A 12,341-nucleotide genomic window follows, 5' to 3' on the forward strand; every position below is an offset into this window, starting at 1 on the left:
CTAAAGACTGCTGTAACATAGTGCCACAAACTGGGTGGATTAATATAACAGAAATTTATTGTCTCATGGTTCTGGAGTCTAGAAGTCCAAAAGCCCGGTGTCAGCAGGGTCACGCTTCCTCTGAACTGGTAGGAGAAAATCCTTCCTTGCCTCCTCCTTGTTTCTGATGATTTGCTAGCAATCCTTGTCATTCCTTGGCTCACAACTGCAAAACCTCAGTCTCTGCCTCCATCAGTGTCTGTTATATCTTCATATACCTATGTCTCTGTGTCTCTTTTCCTCTCCTAAAAGGACACCAGTCATATTAGATCAATGGGCCGCCCTTCTCCAATATGACCTTATCTTAACTAATTATATGTGCAATTACCCTATTTCAAAATAAGGTCACATTCTTTTTTTTTTTTTTAAGGTTTTATTTATTTATTTGACAGAGAGAGAGCGAGAGCGGGAACACAAGCAGGGGGAGTAGGAGAGGGAGAAGCTGGCTTCCCGCGGAGCAGGGAGCCCAATGCGGGGCTCGATTCCAGGACCCTGGGATCATGACCTGAGCTGAAGGCAGATGCTTAACAACTGAGCCACCCAGGTGCCCCATAAGGTCACATTCTTAGGTACTGGGGCTTAGGGCTTTAACATATCTTTTTGAGTGATACAATTCAACCCATAACATCAGGCCAGGAAAAAAAATCAGCTTACTTACAAAGGCACAGTAATTAGACTGACAGCAGACTTGTTAACACAAAAGGGAAGCCAGAAGCCAGAATAATATCTTCAAGTACTTAGAGAAAATAACTGTCATCTTGGAATTATGTACCCAGTAACACTATTTTATAAGACCAAAGACAAAATAAAGACATTTCACATAAACGAAAGCACAGAGTTTATTACCAATTGATCTTTGCCAAAGGAAAATATAAATGACACTTCAGAAAAAAAAAATCCTAGAAAAATTTCTGAAAGACAGGAATATGGTAATCAAAGAAATTAGTGAACATGTGGAGATATCAAAATACACATACTTTATAACTTTCCAAAACTGATTGAAGAAGAAATAGTAAGCCTGAATATTTTTATAACAAAGAAATTTGATTGGTAGTAAAAACTCTCTCATTAAAAAAAAATGAAAGTCCAGAAGTTTATACATATCAGTTCTACAAAATATTTAAGGAACAAATAATTTTAAACTTATTTTCAACTCTTCCAGAAAATTTATAAAAAATAGAGTTAGAAAATGCCCCAGTCCAACTCATTTACTGAAGTTAATAAAATATTAATACCAAAGCCAGACAAGAACATTAAATTATAGAGCAATACTCATGGAAGAAAGTTACAAAAATAATAAGTAGCAAACCAAGTACAACAATATATTTAAAAGATAGTGTGTTATAACCAGGTTGGGTTTACCCAGGCATACAAATGTAATTTAATACTAGAAAATCAACGTAATTTACCACATTAAGGTATTAAAGAAAAAAAGTTTATCAATAGATATACAAAAAATATTTCATAAAATCCAATATCCATTTATGATAAAAATTCTAGCAAGACAGGTCCTGTCCTAGCGATGCACCTCACTGCTAGGGGCAGAGGCATGGGAGGCTTGGAGTGTGGTAGCTGTGGACGCCCTCCACTCTGCGCCCCACCGGCCTCAGCTCCATGCCCAGCCAGCCTGCTGTAATCACAGAGATTAGCAAGTGGCTGCCTGAACTGTTTTCCAAAGGATAAACATTATAAGGCATTGAATACAGAAGCTCACCAAGAAAATCCTATTTTTTAAAAAAGGTTTTCTTATTTTTAAGTAATCTCTACACCCAGACTCACAATCCTGAGATCAAGAGTCGCATGCTCTCCCAAATGAGCCAGCCAGACACCCCAAGAAAATCAATCCCATTGGTCTGGGGGTGGGGGACACAACTTCCAACAGCCACAGGGATGCTGCTCCTCAGGTACCACCTGAAAAGCTCTTTCTCAGAAGGTTTTGTGTAGATTCTGTGCAGTGATGGGGAAACTGCAAAGCAAACTCAGACACAGCACTTTTAAATACAGCAGGCCCAGTGGAATTACTGAAGAGAGGATTCGAACTAAAGCTTGTCAGGAGTATAGCCCAGCCCCCGTGGACACTGTCTGTTGTTGCTGCTGTGAACTCAGACCTGTGTGTCTCCAGAGGAAAAGATAAGACAGCTGTGGCCTCTAACTGGAAAACTGGAAATGTGGTGAAAGGTTCAGAGGACAGGAATGAGAAATCAGTAAGGTAGCCTGTATTCACAAATCAAGCCAGTTCTTCAGCGTCTGTCGTGGAAGGACGGTCATGATGTGGCACTTGCATGGTCCCTCACAACCAAGGCCAAAGTTCCCTGGCCACGCCCTGGTGGTCACTGCATTGGCTGAGTCTGGACGTGTCACAGCTGTGCCCTGGCTCTCGGGACAACACCCTTCTTCGTGGGATGTTGGGACCAGTGTACAGAGAGAGCCTCTGTCTCTAGGAACCTGGTCACTGACCTGTTGCTGGGTCCCCCAAGAACCACATACACTACAGACATCTGAAGATAAAACCGTCAGATTATGGGACAGTCGGGGCTGCAGGTACCTCATACATTTCCTGCAAAGCAGCATGTTCAGACTTACTGCGAGGTCAGTGAGGACAGACACAAGTGTGTCTCCTGCAGCAATGGCTTTGGAGGGGAAGGCTGTGAAGCCACACAGTGGAACCTAAGGCAGACACGGAACAGAATATGAGAATATAAGGGGCATTTCCAGACTGTTGCATCTTGTGTCTTTCTACCAAGGGCACTGGCCTCAATGCCTATAATTGCTACTTTATCACATGACTACAAAGTGACATTTTGGGGGGCACCTGGGTGGCTCAGTCCTTAAGCATCTGCCTTCGGCTCAGGTCATGATCCCAGGGTCCTGGGATCAAGCCCCACATCGGGCTCCCTGCTCCGAGGGAAGCCTGCTTCTCGCTCTCCCACTCCCCCTGTTTGTGTTCCTGCTCTCGCTGTCTCTTTCTCTCTGTGTCAAATAAATAAAATCTTTAAAAAACAAAAAAACAAAGTGACATTTTGGAACCAGTATACTGGAGCCTGCCTGTTCACCTTGTCCCTAGATAGATTAGGATCTTTGACTTCCCCGGCTGTTGGCGACACTGTCTCCTTACGGTATGCAAGTTTCAGCAGAGGAATTCACCTGCTCAGAGGGGACCACGGCGGAGGGCTGGAACTACGGGAAGTGGCAGTTTTCTGAGACCAAGAGTCATTTCACTGGACAATATCAAACCGTGGCCAGTCAAAAACGAAAACAAAAACAAAAACTAAACTTCTTAGCAAAACAATTATGGAGGAGAAATTTAATCTAACAGAAAGCTATTTTCGGGGCACCTGAGTGGCTCAGTTAGTTAAACATCCAACTCATCAGGTCGTGAGTTCAAGCCCCATGTTGGGTTCCACTTAGAAAAAAAACCAACTGTTTTTAAAAATGCTTATAGTAAAAAATAATAATTAAAAGTAAATAAAAATGTTTATAGCAAACATTACCTTTAGTGGAAAAACATTAAAATCATTCTCTTTAAAATAAGGAATAAGACAGGGGCGCCTGGGTGGCTCAGTCGTTAAGCGTCTGCCTTCAGCTCAGGTCATGATCCTGGGGTCCTGGGATCGAGCCCCGCATCAGGCTCCCTGCTCAGCGGGAGGCCTGCTTCTCCCTCTCCCGCTCCCCCTGCTTGTGTTCCCTCTCTCGCTGTGTCTCTCTCTGTGTCAAATAAATAATAAAATCCTTAAAAAAAAGTTATTGTTTAAAAAAAATAAAATAAAATAAGGAATAAGACAAAACCACTATTGTCTCTTCCATTCAACATCATATCATTGTCCTAATTAGCATACTAACACAAGAACAGAAATTTATAAGGATCAGAGAGGAAGAGACAAAAATACTACTATTCATAAATGATGGTTGTCACTTTTAGAGTTTTTTATATAAAAGAATTGATAGACTAACCACTAGACTTAATAAAATAATTTAGTAATGTATCTAGATAGAAAATAAATATACAAAAATCAAGCATATGCTATACCCTGGATAGGAAATGTAATTTTTTTCCTTTTTTTTTTTTTAGAAAATGTAACTTTAAAAAAAGATAACCAGAGAAAAAGATATATACATGACCCATAAAAATATGACAAAAGATTCAACTTCACTTATGATAAAAAAAATGTAAATTAAAATACAATGAAATATCATCTCTCATTATTAGATTGGCAAAAATTCAAGTTTGACAACACTGTTGGTGAAGCAGTGAAGAAAAAGTCATTCTCATGCATTGCCAGAGAGAATATAGAATAGTGCAACCCCTCTAAAGGATTATTAGGCATTATCTAACAAAAATACATATACATGTACCCTCTGATTCAGCTATCCATTTCCTAGGTGTTTACCCTAAACAGGCACTTCCACAAACATTAAACAACGTATATATGAGGTAATTCATTCAGGCATTTTTGTAGTAGTAAAATATTGCGTATATAGTTGGATAAACTATGCTTAATACATACAATAAAGAAATGGAATTGTAAAAAAGAATGAAGATTTCTACAGACTGATATAGAGCGATTTATAGGTATATTGTTAAGTGCAAAAGAGTATATAATATGCTACTTTTTGTATAGGAAAATGGAAATATTTGCTTATTTTCTCAAAAAAAAAAAAAAAAAGGACAAAAACAAAAAAACAAAGAAGAAGGGCACCTGAGTGGCTCTGTTGGTTCAGCATCCAACTCCTGATTTCACGTCAGGTCATAATCTTGGGGTTGTGAGATAGAGCCCTACCTCGGGCTCTGTGCTGGGTGTGGAGCTGCTTAGGATTCTCTCTCTCTCTCTCTCTCTCTCTCTCTCTCTCTCTCTCTCGCCTTCTGCCCCTCCCCCATCTCTAAAAAAAAGAGAAAGAAGAAGAAATCAAATCCTAATTAATAGTTACTGTATAAATCTGCTAGGGCTACCACAAAATACCACAGCCTGGATGGCATAAACAACGAATTGTATATTGTCACAGTTCTAGAGGTTAAAAGTTCAAGATCAAGGTGCCAGAAAATTTGGTCTCTGTTGATACATCAACTCTGTTGGCATCTCTTCCTGGCTTGCAAATGGCTGCCTCCTCTGTGTCCTCACATGGCCTTTTCCCTCTGCATGTGCATAGGGAGAGAGAGCGTGCTCTGATGTCTCATTTTCTTCTTATAAGAACCCCGGTCTTATCCGATAAGGGCCTCACCCTTATGCTCTCATTTATCTTTTATTACCTCTTTAAAAGCCCTATCTCGGGGCGCTTGGGTGGCTGAGTCATTAAGTGTCTGCCTTCGGCTCAGGTCATGATCCCAGGGTCCTGGGATCAAGCCCCGCATCGGACTCCCTGCTCCGCGGGAAGCCTACTTCTCCCTCTCCCACTCCCCCTGCTTGTGTTCCCTCTCTCGCTGTATCTCTCTCTGTCAAGTAAATAAATAAAATCTTTAAAATAAAATAAAATCCCTATCTCCAAAAGCAGTAACGTTGGGGGTTAGATCTTCAACACACAAATTTTGGGGGAACACAATTTGGTCCACAACAGTTACCCTTTAAGGAGTGAATGGAGTGGATAGGGATTCTAATGAGATTTCTCCAAGCATACCTTTTTGTAAAATTTAAAATTTTGTTTGTAAAGTTTAAATTTTTAATCACATAAATGGTTTATGTATTTTTAAGAAATTAATTCAAAAATAATGAAATGGAGCCTGGGTGGCTCAGTCGGTTAAGTGTCTGCCTTCGGCTCAAGTCATGATCCCCGGGTCCCGGGATCGAGTGCAGCCTTGGGCTTCTTGCTCAGCAGCTGCTTCTCCCCCTGCCTGCCACGCCCCTTGCTTGTGCTCTCTCTCTGATAAATAAATAAATAAATAAATAAATAAATAAATAAATAAAAGAAAGAAAGAACACAAGCAGGGGGCGCGGCAGGCAGAGGGAGAGGGAGAAGCAGGCTCCCAGCTGAACAAGGAGCCCAATGCGGGACTCGATCCCAGGACCCCAGGATCATGACCTGAGCCAAAGGCAGACGCTGAACCAACTGAGCCACCCAGGCACCCCTAAATAAATAAAATCTTAAAAAAAAAAACAAAAATAATGAAGCAAATGAACTTGATCATATCAAATTGGTACATAACCACACTGACGAAAATTTCACTTATTTTTGAACATAGTATTCTGACTATAATCCTTAATAATACATCGTCTAATAACTACAAAGAAATTTTGAAAGTTACTTAGATTTGTTGTTGGTGGCATCAATGGAATAGTAATTCTGGAACTATTTTGTCTTTGTTGTAGGATAAAGCAAACAAGTAAATATATTGAGGTTATTACGAGAAGTAGTGCTTTATACTGTTGGATTGCAGTAACAGCAGAGTCATTATTTTCTTGTGCCAGTTTCCCAAGCCCCAGTCAGGATGATACAAGAGCTAGGCGATACCCACACATAATGTGTGTTGAGTTACAGGAGAGGAATCCTAAGCTTAGGGAGCCCCAATTTTTTAATGGGCTGCAAGCAAACATGCCTGACTTTTGCCTTAGAGAGATACTACCTTTATTACACTGGGTAAGAACAAACAAGCCTGTCTTAATGGGAGACTTTAGCTTCCAAAGCTGTTCACTATCCAAATACCTTTGGAAAGGTAATCCAACGCAAAAGGACAGTTAGTGCTTCTGCTCACAAGCCATGAAGAAATGTGAGACCATGGAGAACTATCCCCAGTAGCCAGTGTGTAGAACATTCTACAAAACAATTGTTCCGGAGGGACGCCTGGCTGACTCAGCCAGTGGAGCAGGCAACTCTTGATCTCGGGGTTGTGAATTTGAGCCCCACACTGGGTGTAGAGATTACTTAAAAATAAAATCTTTAAACAACAAGGACAACAAAACAAACAATTGTCCTGGAATCATTAAAATGTTAATGTCCTAGCAAATGCTGTCAGAGTCCTGCTCAGATTTCCTCAACTTTCCCACTTTAATCTGCTCCCCACCCCCAGGGTTTTCATTTCTTTGCCTGAGGGCTAAGCAGACCAGTGGGGAATTAGCTTCCCCAGGAGCCGCCCTCAACCAATGACTCACACAAGTTAGCATGTAAGTGTTCCAGTTCCCGTGCCCTCTGAGTGTGAAAACTGTGAGGTACAGGTTTGACATGAATTCTCCAAGTTTCCCAACAGTATGGAGCAGTTTTCTTCAGTGATAACTGGCTTAATAACACACTCATTATTGTCTGCTTTCTTTCTCTGTCTCACTTCCCCATTACTCTGCTGGTGTTTCCTGAGATCACCTCCCAAGTAAGCTACTTGCACTTGAATCCTTGTCTCGGAGTCTACTTCTGGGAGAACCCAAAATAAGACATGTCCAAGTGGAAATGTCAGATATGCAATTAAATATGAATGTCGAATTCAGGTGAGAGGTTCGGGCAATATGTGGGTCATCAGCAAAGAGATGGTTCTTTGTTCTGGTTATCTATTGCAACAAGAGAGATTAACCTAAAATTTAGTGTCTGAAACAGGGGTTTTTTGTTTGTTTGTTTTGTTTTTTAGCTCACAATTTTGTGGATGGGAAATTTGAGCCTGTCTCAGCTGGGCAATTATTCTCTTTCACATGGCATCACCTGAGGTCACTCACTGCATGGTATTCAGCTGCCAGATGAACTTTAATCCACCACAGCATGTAAAACTGAGCCAAGAATGAGAACACCAAAGGCATGAGGAGAGGCAACTCCATCCTTCCAGCTAGTCAGCCCAAAGGCTGGAGTCCTCCTTAATTCCTCTCTCTTATCCCTCACATTCAATCTACTTTCAGAGTATGTCCAGAATCCAGCCACATTCATCACCCCATTATTACCACCGTGACCCAACCCACTGTGGTTTCTCATCTGGATTATTTCAATAGTTCCCTAACTGGTCTCTGTGCTTTCTTTCCCTCTCCCCACCATCCTTTTAAAAGCTAGATCACATTATATCACCTTTGTGCTCAGAATACTCTTTGGTCCTCTCTGACTCTTTGACTTTAATCTGCTACTCTCCTTCTAGTTCATTCTGCCCCAGTTGCACTGAGTTCCTTGCTATTTCTCAACAATGCCAAGCATGCTCTTGGCTCAAGACTTGCTCCTTCTGATGGACACATCTTCTGCCAGATAGCTTCAAGCCTGGTTTCCTCACTTCCTTCAGGTCTCAAATGTCACCATCCCTGAAGCCTTCCCAACTCCCTATACAGAACAGCCAGCTCTCTACCCTCAGGGGCAAAAAAAAAATAGCAAACAAAGAACAGTCATCTTTCTATGTACCCCCTATCCCCCTTACCCTCTTACCGTTTCATTTTTCTCCATCTGACATACTATATGTGTGTGTGTGTGTGTGTGTGTGTGTGTGTAGTATATGTATTATGCTTGTTTATTTTCATTTTTTAAGATTTTTATTTTATTTATTTGAGAGAGAGAGAGTGAGCATAAGCAGGGGGAGCAACAGAGGGAGAGGGAGAAGCAGACTCCCCACTGAGCAGGGAGCCCAAAGCAGGGCTTGATCCCAGGACCCTGAGATCATGACCTGAGCTGAAGGCAGATGCTTAAGTGACTGAGCCACCCAGGTACCCCTTGTTTGTTTATTTTCTATCTCCTCCTCTGAAATGTAAGTTCTGTGAGGGAAGGAACTTTCTTTTATTCCCTATTTTACCCCTAGTGCTTGGAACATAGCTGGTCCTTAGAAAAAAATTTGCTTGATGAATAAATGAATGACCAAATAATACTGGACATTTGGGTTGCTTCAAGCTTTGTGTGTACCAAGTTTTATGCATATTACTTCCATACTTTATGATTAATTCCTTTGTATGTATTTCCAAAATGAGACTGTTGAAAAAAACATTTTTTGGCTTTTAATAAAAGTTATCAAATTGCTTTCCAAAATAATTAATACAATTAGGTAGAAGGGTACTAGTTATAAGAGGCTCCTGCTAGGCATTATACTTTAAAACTTTTCCACAAATTTTATAGGAAAGACTAGGAGATTTGATTATTTTTCCATATTTTTTTAGAGTTTATTTATTTATTTATTTATTTATTTATTTTAGTAATTCCTACATCCAGTGTGAGGCTCAAACCCACGACCTCGAGATCAAGAGTCACATGCTCTACTGACTGAACCAGCCAGACTGGTTATATTTATTTATAACCATCAATAGTAAGTTTAAATAAATAAATATAATATAAATAAAAATAGTACTTAAAAAAAATTAAAATCTCATCCACAGATTTTCTCAGGTTTATTCACCTTTGTGGCTCTGACCTACCCTTGGCTAACTATAATTAAAGGTGAACTTAATAACCTATTCTAAACACTGCTTCTTATTTTCCTCCATTAAGTGTCATACTGGCCCCCAAGTGCAGGATTCTTAGTCCTACTCATTAGATTTTATCTTAGTTACAGAATCTAGAGGGAGAAGCAGTTTATCTGCCTTCATGATTATGCCTTTAAAAAAAAAAATACCATGCCCCTCCCCACAATGTCTTCTGCACCCTGTAATTTATGAATGTATGCATATGGATTTTATGTCTCTGCTTGAGTAACTTCATACCATTATATTTTCATAGAATGAGAGTAGTTATATACAGCCATATATTTATATGAATGCTCCAAAGTCTCAGCAAGGGATATGCCTGGCTTTGATTATTGATGAGAAAAGCAGTTAATATAACATTAAAATTGCTATGACACCCTATCTAAAATAACTCAGTTGCTATTTCACTTTTTTCAGATACCACCTTGTCTCATGAGCCACCTACTCCCAAATGTTATTCTAAATTACCATTTGCAATCACTTCCTCCTAATGCCCACTCCCAACTGCCTTTCTAAATCAACGTTTCACAGTTCCTACTTTGTTGCTGTTCTTTGCCATTTTTTTAAAAGATTTTATTTTTTTTAAGTAATCTCTACACCCAACGTGGGGCTTGAACTTACAAGCTCGAATTCAACCCCACCCCTCCAGTTGTCATTTTAACCTAACAGCTAATTTTCTTTGTCAACCACCATTCCTAATAGGCCAACCTTTCAAACTACAAGGATTTCAAGAAGAATTTTGGTTAAAAGAAATGTTCCTTCATTTTTGGTTATAAATATCTTGCTTTTTATTTTAATCTGTGGATAGCTTCCTGACTGTATTAGATTGTGCTACATAAGAATCCAATGCCCACACTAATCAGCAAAATGAGAGAAGAAATCAACACCAAAAAGAATGTGACTCTGGAGACAAAGACTAAATTAAGATTAAATCACTGGAAGTGTAGGTGGGATATATGAAGAAGACATTTCTCAGTGCTCATTGAGGGACCCAAGCTCCCATTTTTCCACTTTGCCATCTTTAGCTCATGGTTGCTAGTCTCAAGATCCCCTCCGGGCCCAAGATAGACACTAGTCCTTCCATTATCATATCCAATAGTAAAAAGGGAGAAGAAAAGAAGAACACATCCTCCCATATTAAGGAGCTTTCCAGAAATTCCATACAACACTCCTACTTACATCTTATTGGCAGGGAATTAGTTGCCTGTTCAGATCTAGATATAAGGAAAGTTAAGAAATAGAAGTGTTTTATCTGAGTGGCTAAAATTTGGAATTCTGTTCATGAGAAAGGAGACAATAGATTTGGTAGGTAACTAGCAATCTCTGCCAGAAGGACAATTTAATCAGGAAGCAAAGAGACTAACCTGTATATGTCAAGAGACTTTGAACACAGCATAGGCATAATATATAACAATATATACTAATAATAGGTGTTGATGCAGATCCAGAGACATCAAGAAAATGTTCAATTATGTGTACCAATCTTCTGTAAAGAAAGAAAAGGTGTGTATGATACATTTTCTGTAGATGTCTATCCAAAATATCAAATATTTAAAAATTGGGGCATATAGGTAAAAACTAGTAACTTATGTAGCTCACACTGTGCTTACAATGTGCTAATATTTTTTTTCTTTTTACTTTTTTTTAAGTAGGCTCTATGCCCAACATGGGGCTTGAACTCACAACCCCGAGATCAAGAGCCTCATGCTCTGCCAACTGAGCCAGCCAGGCGCCCCTAATGTGCTAATATCTTTAAAAAAAGATTGATCAGAAACTTTCACTCAGAATTTGCTCAAATTCAACTTTTCAAAGCAGCTATATTTAATCCTTCCAGGAATAATTTCTAAGAAAAAATGGAAAAGATGGGAAAATCTGGTTTTGCCCCAAACGAGGTCAACTTAACATAGCAGCAATATGAAAATTAATTTAATAAAAAAATAAATTTAGTTTAACCACTTTGTTTAGACTGATTTGAACATTTCTCTCAAAGACCAATAACTCAGTACATTTTGTAGAACAGATAGCATATTCCTTAGTGAATCCTTGTACTTATTAGTGAAAAAAGCCTTTTGGCTTTTTTTAAAAAGATTATTTGTTTGAGGGAGAGAGAGAGAGAGAGCACGCACACAATTGGGGGGAGGGGCAGAGGGAGAGAATCTTCAAGCTGACTCCCTGCCGAGCACCAAGTCCGATGTGGGTCTCCGTCTATATCATGACTGGTGAGATCACAACCTGAGCCAAAACCAGAAGTTGGATGCTCAACCGGCTGAGCCACGTAGGTGCCCCAACTCTTTGGCTTTATAAACAGTAAATGCAAACATAATTTCAGGAGCTCAGGAGTAGAAACCCAATTGACTTGGATTGTGCTAGTACCTATGTAATAAGTTTGACTACATTGCTTTAATTCTAATAGCTGAATAACCCGCTCAACAGTTAAAAGTAATATTTATGAAGAAAACAGTCATTCTGAAAATTTTATAAAGTTAAAGAAAAATTCTTTACTCTTCTCTTTGGTTGCCAGCCTGTATCCAATTCGTCAGCAAATCTTTGAGTTATACCTTCAGAAGGAATATTTCTGTCCAACTCTTCCATTTCCAGCTCAGGTCACTATCATCTCTCATCCAGATTATTGAAATAGACTTCTAACTAGTTTCCTTATATAACATCATCGCCCCCTTTAGTTTGAACATAGCAGCTAGTAAGATCCTTTTAAAACTTACATAAGTAATGTCGCTCTTCTGCTCAAAATCCTTCAATGGCTTTCCTTCTTATGAGGAATAAATAGAACTACCATATGATACAGCAATTCCCATTTCTGGGTATTTATCAAAAGGAAGCGATAATACTAACTTGAAAAGATATATGCACCCTGTGCTCATTGCAGTATTATTTCCTCCAGCCAAGATATGGAATCAACCAGGGGTTACTGACAGCTTCTGTGGCCTCCCCATGTGCCCAGAGGGCAGC

At 39.5% G+C, this 12,341-nt stretch overlaps 1 pseudogene; it reads left to right on the forward strand.

The window, feature by feature from the left end:
* The first annotated feature begins 1,929 nt into the window (after positions 1–1,929).
* On the forward strand, positions 1,930–3,240 carry LOC116623504 (annotated as a pseudogene).
* The last annotated feature ends 9,101 nt before the right edge of the window (positions 3,241–12,341 follow it).

The sequence above is a fragment of the Phoca vitulina genome, unplaced genomic scaffold (assembly GCF_004348235.1).
Source record: "Phoca vitulina isolate PV1807 unplaced genomic scaffold, GSC_HSeal_1.0 scaffold59, whole genome shotgun sequence".
NCBI classification, from domain to species: Eukaryota; Metazoa; Chordata; class Mammalia; order Carnivora; family Phocidae; genus Phoca; species Phoca vitulina.